Source organism: Teleopsis dalmanni, chromosome 2 (genome assembly GCF_002237135.1).
Source record: "Teleopsis dalmanni isolate 2A chromosome 2, ASM223713v2, whole genome shotgun sequence".
In the NCBI taxonomy this organism is placed as follows: domain Eukaryota; kingdom Metazoa; phylum Arthropoda; class Insecta; order Diptera; family Diopsidae; genus Teleopsis; species Teleopsis dalmanni.
In genome coordinates this window covers 241,980,002-241,987,666 of record NC_051847.1, presented here as the reverse complement: position 1 = coordinate 241,987,666, position 7,665 = coordinate 241,980,002, and positions in this window count along the sequence as shown.

Below are 7,665 nucleotides of genomic sequence, written 5' to 3'. Positions count from 1 at the left end.
TTTATGTATCTAAATTTTTTTTGAACTTTTTGTTGCAAATCAATGTTAACAAATGTTGATAAACAATATTGCCGCAAATCATTTTGACAAGCCTTTGCTGGCTGCACAGACACGGCAATGTTAGCGCGGGCCTGGCTATTTTCATTTTATATCGAAATGTACATCAACAATAAATCAACTCGAATCAATTTCAACGAGTGAATGCTGCAAAGTGACATATAAGTACTCGTATTCAATTACAATTGAAATAATAAATAATATTCATCAATAAGGAAAGGTACTTGAAAGGTATGAACAATTAAATTACCAACAATATATCAGCAAATCTGTAAACTATCCGACACTTGTGTTAAATAACAAAAGTTCAATAGCAGTTAAATTTTCATATAACACTTTGGTATTTTATCAGAGTAATAAAATAAAAATTTTTAATATCTTTAATATACTTTCATAATTATTCAATCTTTATTTATTTTTATAAAATGAAGTGCAAAATAGAGACGATCGGATGAGTAAGTCTGCAATATAGCAAGATACAAATTAACCAAGAGTTTCCCTTAAAACAAAAGCTACGATCTGAGAGATGCTATTTTTAATCAATTTTATTCTATAGAATATAATCTTAGATGTTAAAAACTTCCAGCTTGAACAAATTAGAAATCATTAAAATATGAATCAATCACTAAAAAGTATCTTAACCCAAACAATTTTCTGCATGTGGTTAAGGATTTTATGTTCTCTGTCCTCAAAACTTGAGCAGCAACAAAACGTTTTGTGAAATAACCTGACTATAAGGAAAAATAACAAAGAACCACAGCATACGAATCGCAGACATTATAGGACACCACACAGGTGGATGTGGATAACACAGAATACTTTATCTGTTATTGTATAGCATTTGCCAGAACTAGATTAAGATTATTGAGTTATGATGTCATTCAACAAAACTAAACTGTAAAATTAGACTTATGATAAGTGATTCTGTTTTGAATTCTTATAATTTCTTTTAGATTTAGGTACAATAGTCAACTGACTGAGAATATTAGTTTTTTCCGCCCTCAGTTCAAGAAAAAAAATTATGGTTTATTTAGAAGAAAGCCAAAGGAAATCAGCTTACCTAGGACACATTATGTACTGCAATTAGTACACAAAAGGTCGTATAGAAAAGATAGAGTACAGCAAAAAAAAACCGTAATAGGATTGAAATAGCATCAATTGGATTGAGGACTATTGAAGTTCCGATATATTGTATATCCTACGAGTAAAAGAGAAGATACATAGTTATTAAAATTATACTTAATTCTTTTAAAGAATTGTGTCTAAAACCAATGCTATAACAGATTCAACGACTGTATAAACCTATCTAAGAACAGCTTAAGAATTATCACAGGAATCGTAACAGGACACTACAAAGTAAAATGCCACCTTCCGAAACTAGAGATACATGTTAATACTAGTTGTAGATTCTGTGAAATTAACAAATATTCGACTATGTACGTATTTCTTAATTGTCCTGCATTAGTGCACAAAAAATGGCGAGTATAAGGAACAGAAATGTTCCACGAATTACTACGGTTTGTCGAGGTAATCGGACTTAAAGAAAAGTGCAGTAGGGGCATAATATATAAGGTCGCAAGGTCGCAAGGTCGCAGTGCATACACCCAAAAAATTATAAACTAATAAATAATCATTAGTAAAATGAAAAACATAATGACGTTTTTCATGATTTTGTGAAAATGTTTACCTTCTTTAGTTAAGAACAGATAAATTAAATTTTGTCTAAAACTTCTAAAGATACAATATTCTTAATATTGAATGAATTGTATTTAATTGCTTTGTTCTCCAGATTCCTTCTGTAATTACATTTCCAAATCCTTTGTTCCATTATTGAAATATTCTTGATATTCTTATATTTCGATCAATTACAAAATCCTCAACTTTATTACCTAAAGTAATTAACTCAATCATTAAAAAGTTCACATTTACTTAACTGTAAATATTTTATGTTAAAATAAATTACAATTTACGAGTAAAACTAAAGAGCCAGTTAACTGCACTTAAACTTGGGAAATTAAGAAAAAATATAAAATTAACAACACCTCATTATCAACCGTCAGAATGGTTACAGGCTCCTTGGCCCGGCATGCAGCCCTGAGGTCAATTATTGCTTAGTCTGATGAAGTGATAAACAATAATCCAGTCAAGGCATAGAGAGGGGTTAGGAAGAAATCTCGCAGTTACTAGAGAGTAAAAGTGCTCAAGTGTACTGATTCAACTAGGCTCAACATAATAAATAATAATAATAATAATAATAATAATAAAATATAACAAAATGAAACAAAATAAAATAAATTAAATTGAATTGAAATAAAATGAAATAAAATAAAATAAAATAAAATAAAATAAAATAAAATAAAATAAAATAAAATGAAATATAAGTAGAAAAAAATAAAATAAAATAAAATAAAATAAAATAAATTAATATAAAACAAAATGAAATATAATAAAGTGAATTAAAATAAAATAAAAGCAAAGTAAAATAAAACAAACTAAAATAGAAAAATTAACGCAAAATATAATAAAATAAAATTAAACAAACAGAAAAAACAAAATAGAACAAAACAAAATAAAGCAAAATAAAATGAAAGAAAATAAAATAAAATGATATAAAATAATATATAACAAAATAAAATGAAATAATATATAATAATATAAAATAAAATAAAATAAAATAAATTAATATAAAACAAAATGAAATAAAATAAAGTGAATTAAAATAAAATAAAATAAAATAAAATAAAATAAAATAAAAACAAAGTAAAATAAAACAAACTAAAATAGAAAAACTAACGCAAAATATAATAAAATAAAATGAAACAAACAGAAAAAACAAAATAGAACAAAACAAAATAAAATAAAGTAAAATAAAATAAAATGATATAAAATAATATATAACAAAATAAAATGAAATAATATATAATAAAACAATTTAAAAGAAAATAAAATAAAGCAAAATAAAAATAAAGTAAACTAAAATAAATAAAATAGAATAAAATAAAATAATATAAAATCAAATAAAATAACATAACATAAAATTATCACACAAAATCGGTGTATAAACATTTTCAATCTTAAAAAATTAAGGGCATGTGTTATTTGTGCCTTTCTTTAATAAATCACTTAGTATTAATATTATATACAAAAAAAAAATATTTAAGTTTATTACATTTTAATGCTATTAAAATTAAAATTAAAATATTTCGTCATAAACTAAATTTTTAAAATTTCTTTCAACAAATCTTACTGCAGTGCTGATTTTCTGAAACCATACAAGAAAATTTATACACGCACTATGGATAACAAGAGAGTTCAACAAACTTCCGTGGTATGACAAAGTATAGTTACGTCTATGCGAACGATTGATTTTCACTTAAAAAATTCAATTTTTATTTCTCTTAACCCTAAAGTTCACTGCGATTTAAGCAATTTCCAGTTATATAGCGCTACGAGGTTAATACTTTGACACTAAAAGCGTAACTGAGTCACCTTTCGTGAACATATAAGCGTCTTGACAATTGTATGAGAAAAGTCTTGAATGCTTTTTGTACCAATAAAAAAAAACTGGGTGAAGACGTTATTATGTGATTTAAAGCGTAATAAAAAACGAGAAATTACTAAACATTGTAATAGAAAAATTGGTCAAGTGAGGCTACCATCGATGTTTGGATTACAACAGTTAACAGTTTTCCAAAATAAAAATAAAAATAAAATAAATTACATCGTAAAGCAGCTTAAAAGTACTTACCAAAGCCTCAATTAACAAAACGCAAGAAGCAAATAAAATCTGTAAATAAAGAAAAAAGGATTATCAGAGTATGTAATTTTAAATCTGTTTTAAAACAAATATCGTAATTTTTTATAATAAAATAGAAAATATTTTTTTTTTTGTAAAAAAAACTGTAAATATTTTCTTGTTCAATTAAAATAGAAAAAAACACATTTCCGGCATTAACATTGCAACGCCGTTTTGTTCACACAATTGAAAGTCGGATGAGTTCAGTTCAGTTCAGTTCATTCGCTCCCAAATGAAATCGAAACTATGACACAATTTTAGATGCAACCGAAGTGTAAACAAACTGCAATTGCAACTGCAACCTACAATTGTGTTTAGATTACACAAGATGAGGGTCTGATGCATTACTTCCACATTGCTCACAAAAACTAAGCATGATGCATATTTAGAAAAAGAAACCCACCAGCAGCAGGAACATGGGAATAACAATGAGTTTCATGTGCCGCGGGGAAAAAAACTCCACGAACGCGTGTTGAAGTGGCAGCCACTCCGCTATTGCAACACCAACCGTCGCATTTGGTTAGACTAACATGGGGAAGGGTTCATGACGTGCTTAACAGAAAGTAAAATCTTGCTTTTTATAATGATTGATGCAGTAAATAGGTTAAGAAAGTATTTCAAAATAATATATATACAGAAGTATTTAATACATAGTTTAACTTTAAACTTTGAATAATTTTCTTACACATTACTCATATTTCAAGTAAAATATTTATAGAAGAAGATATTTAAAAGATATGTGAGAAAAACAAATAAAGGATGTAAAAAACAATGAATTTGACATAACTATAATTTCCATATGTTCAAAAAACTTCTCTAGATTTAACTTCCACCAGAAGTTTCTAGTACTAATACCAAACAGAAATAAGTTGGAACGGAACATACCTGCATACGTTGGAGATTACCACCTATAGTACACGGATGGCTGCAAAACCATAGAAGAAGTGGAGATGGGGGTCTATGGGATAAAACCAAAAGAGGAAATATTTTTGAGTATGAGTCAAGAAAATTCAGATTTTATTACACGCAATTGAACTATGTCTGAGGGAATATAAAGGGAAACCCTTTACGGAGAAAAATATATATGCAGTGATATGGTAACAAATTCCCAACTCTTCCAACATCTATCTATTTATATGTTAAACTATAACAACAAATTAAAGAATATCTGTCTCCCAAAAGCTCGATCAAAATCAGATATGCTATATTTCAGTATTCCAGTCTCATGTCGCAATAATGTCTAAAAATTTTCCTTATCTCTCTCCATATAAGGTTCATTCCAAGTAATTTCTGATGACAGTACTAGTCATCGTCTTCAAGGCTCTCATACTGTTCTTGAATCAACTAAACAAAGGACTTCCTAATGCAGTCTTCAATGCTGATAGGTTTTAGCGAGAGTGCTAGTCATTGTATGAAAAGTCCTTACCGTCATCACAGAAAAGGCCAAACCCATATATATTTTCACTTATTTCGTAAGTTTTACTCGTAATATTATTATTAAATTATGTATAATTCACATTTTGTGTAAATTAATAATACAATATAAATTTGGCATTTTGTCGATGGAATGTTGATTGGTGATATCTTTTTTTTTAATATAAACTTTAGATATATATATAGTAGTTACATATATCCTTTATTTTTTTTCTTAAATTAGCATAACTTTGACAAGATATAAAAAAGGAATATTAAAGGTTTTTATGAAGTTAAATAAGAATTAAATATCTACTTTTAAGATTAAATCAAACCGGTAGCAATTATTATTTTTTTTTTCTAAATTAATATATATATCACATAATTATTATGATATACAGTCAAACTTCCATAACTCGAAGTATCATTTTGCAAAGAAAAGCTTCGATTTGTGGGGCCTTCGAGTTAGAGAATTTTTTTTATACATAGGAATAGGAATAGGAAATAACAGGGTACTAGCTCCCATTTGAGCAGAGCACTGCGACCATGATTGATCTTTTGTGCTACAACAGACCCTAACTGAACAAAAGACATTCCGCCTTTCGAATGAAGATCAAAATGTCGGTTGTTGAGGACGGAAGATGAAAGCAATTCCCGACCCAGTGATTTCCTCCTGGCCCAGATCAAAGCTGGGCAGTCACAAAGAATGTGGCTGGTTGTCTCCTCTGCCTCTAAGCAGAGTCTACAATCTATCTCTTCAGATAGGCCCATTTTGTTGAAATGGTAACGTAGTCCATGGTGACCCGTTAGATATCCCACTAGCAACATCAACTCTGTTCTGCTGAAGGAGGATATCTTATTGTAACTATAAGGGAGAACCAGCTCTTTAGCCTGACGGTTACCTCGACTGTCGCGCCAGTAGCGACTTCTCTCGGTTGAGATCCAATCATTGATTAGAGACCTAGTTGTAGACCAACTTAATCCACAGAAAGGTTCTGGGCCACAGATTAGAGTGGCGGATCCTGCCCGTGCAAGACTATCGGCAGACTCATTTCCATGAATTCCTGTGTGACCAGGCACCCAGCACAGTGTCACTTTATTATTGCTTGCCAGCTGCTGCAGTGTGTCATAGCAGTCTGCTAGAAGCTTTGAGAAAAACTTCCAGGAGCATAACGCTTTGATTGCTGCTTGACTATCTGAATAAATACAGATTCGGGCGCCTTTCAACCCTTTGTTAATGTTGATACGAGCGCAGACCTCGATGGCGTGAACCTCTGCTTGGAAGACAGTGGGCCATATACCCAGCGCGAGTGAGATTCTGGTGTTAGGACCAAATATTCCAGCATATCGTCCTGTTTGTCCCATGTAGAAAATTGGCTAAATCCAGCTTTAACAGTGCGCTACCGTTTACCTACCGTTTGCCAGGGACTGCCACTTACACAAAGAAATAACATAAGAAAGAAAAAACTGAAACATTTGGTTTGGAAAAAGGGACTTCCTCTAACACCAAAATGAATTCATACTTAGAACAAAAAATTGGCTTATAGAATGGCCTTTCCCATATTCCTATGGGCACGTGGCAATATTTTCATTCGAGTTATAGAAGTTCGAATTAAGGAACCAGAATTGTATGTAATTTGCTTTCTAAAACCCTGTTGCACTCTTTTTAGTTCGAGTTATAGAAAATTCGAGTTACAGAAGTTCGAGTTAAGGATGTTTGACTGTATTTGCAATTGAATCGAAAAGACACAGGTTTTGAGTAACTCACACATTCTTCAAGAAGAAATTCTATGTTTTTCATATTCAAAACTAGGTCTTATAAATTCTTCATGATAATTATAATATTTTGTATTTCATATTGTTAATAAAAAAATATATATTAAATAATATATCTATATGTTAAGCACACTGGAGATTAATTTTGGTTTAAAGCGTGCTTAAGACAAAGGTCAATTAAAAATATAAATTAAATTGCGTAGGTTGGATTAATTAATAATTTGCGTAAATATTATTTTTAAATTTATATGCAGCTTTTTTATGTGAAAAACAAATATAACAGAATATTAAGAAAATTGAGGAAAAAAAGGAAAATGCAATTTGTACGTGATTTTCAGTAAAATCTCAAATTCAATTCATTTGAACACGTCGTGAATTTGCAGCTGCAATGCAAGTAGGCAGAAAATCAATGAAATATTATATTTCACAGTACGTAATTATATAAAAGAATCATTTTTAAAAACACTATGCATATTAATTTTTTTTCAATAATAATAAAAAAAATATTACGTAACAAAAGAGCAAAAATAATTATAATTAAAATTAAATAACATCCGCACAATTATTTTTTTTGTTTTTTTTTTTTGCTTATTAAAGTGCAAGTTCATATTTTTAAATGCTGA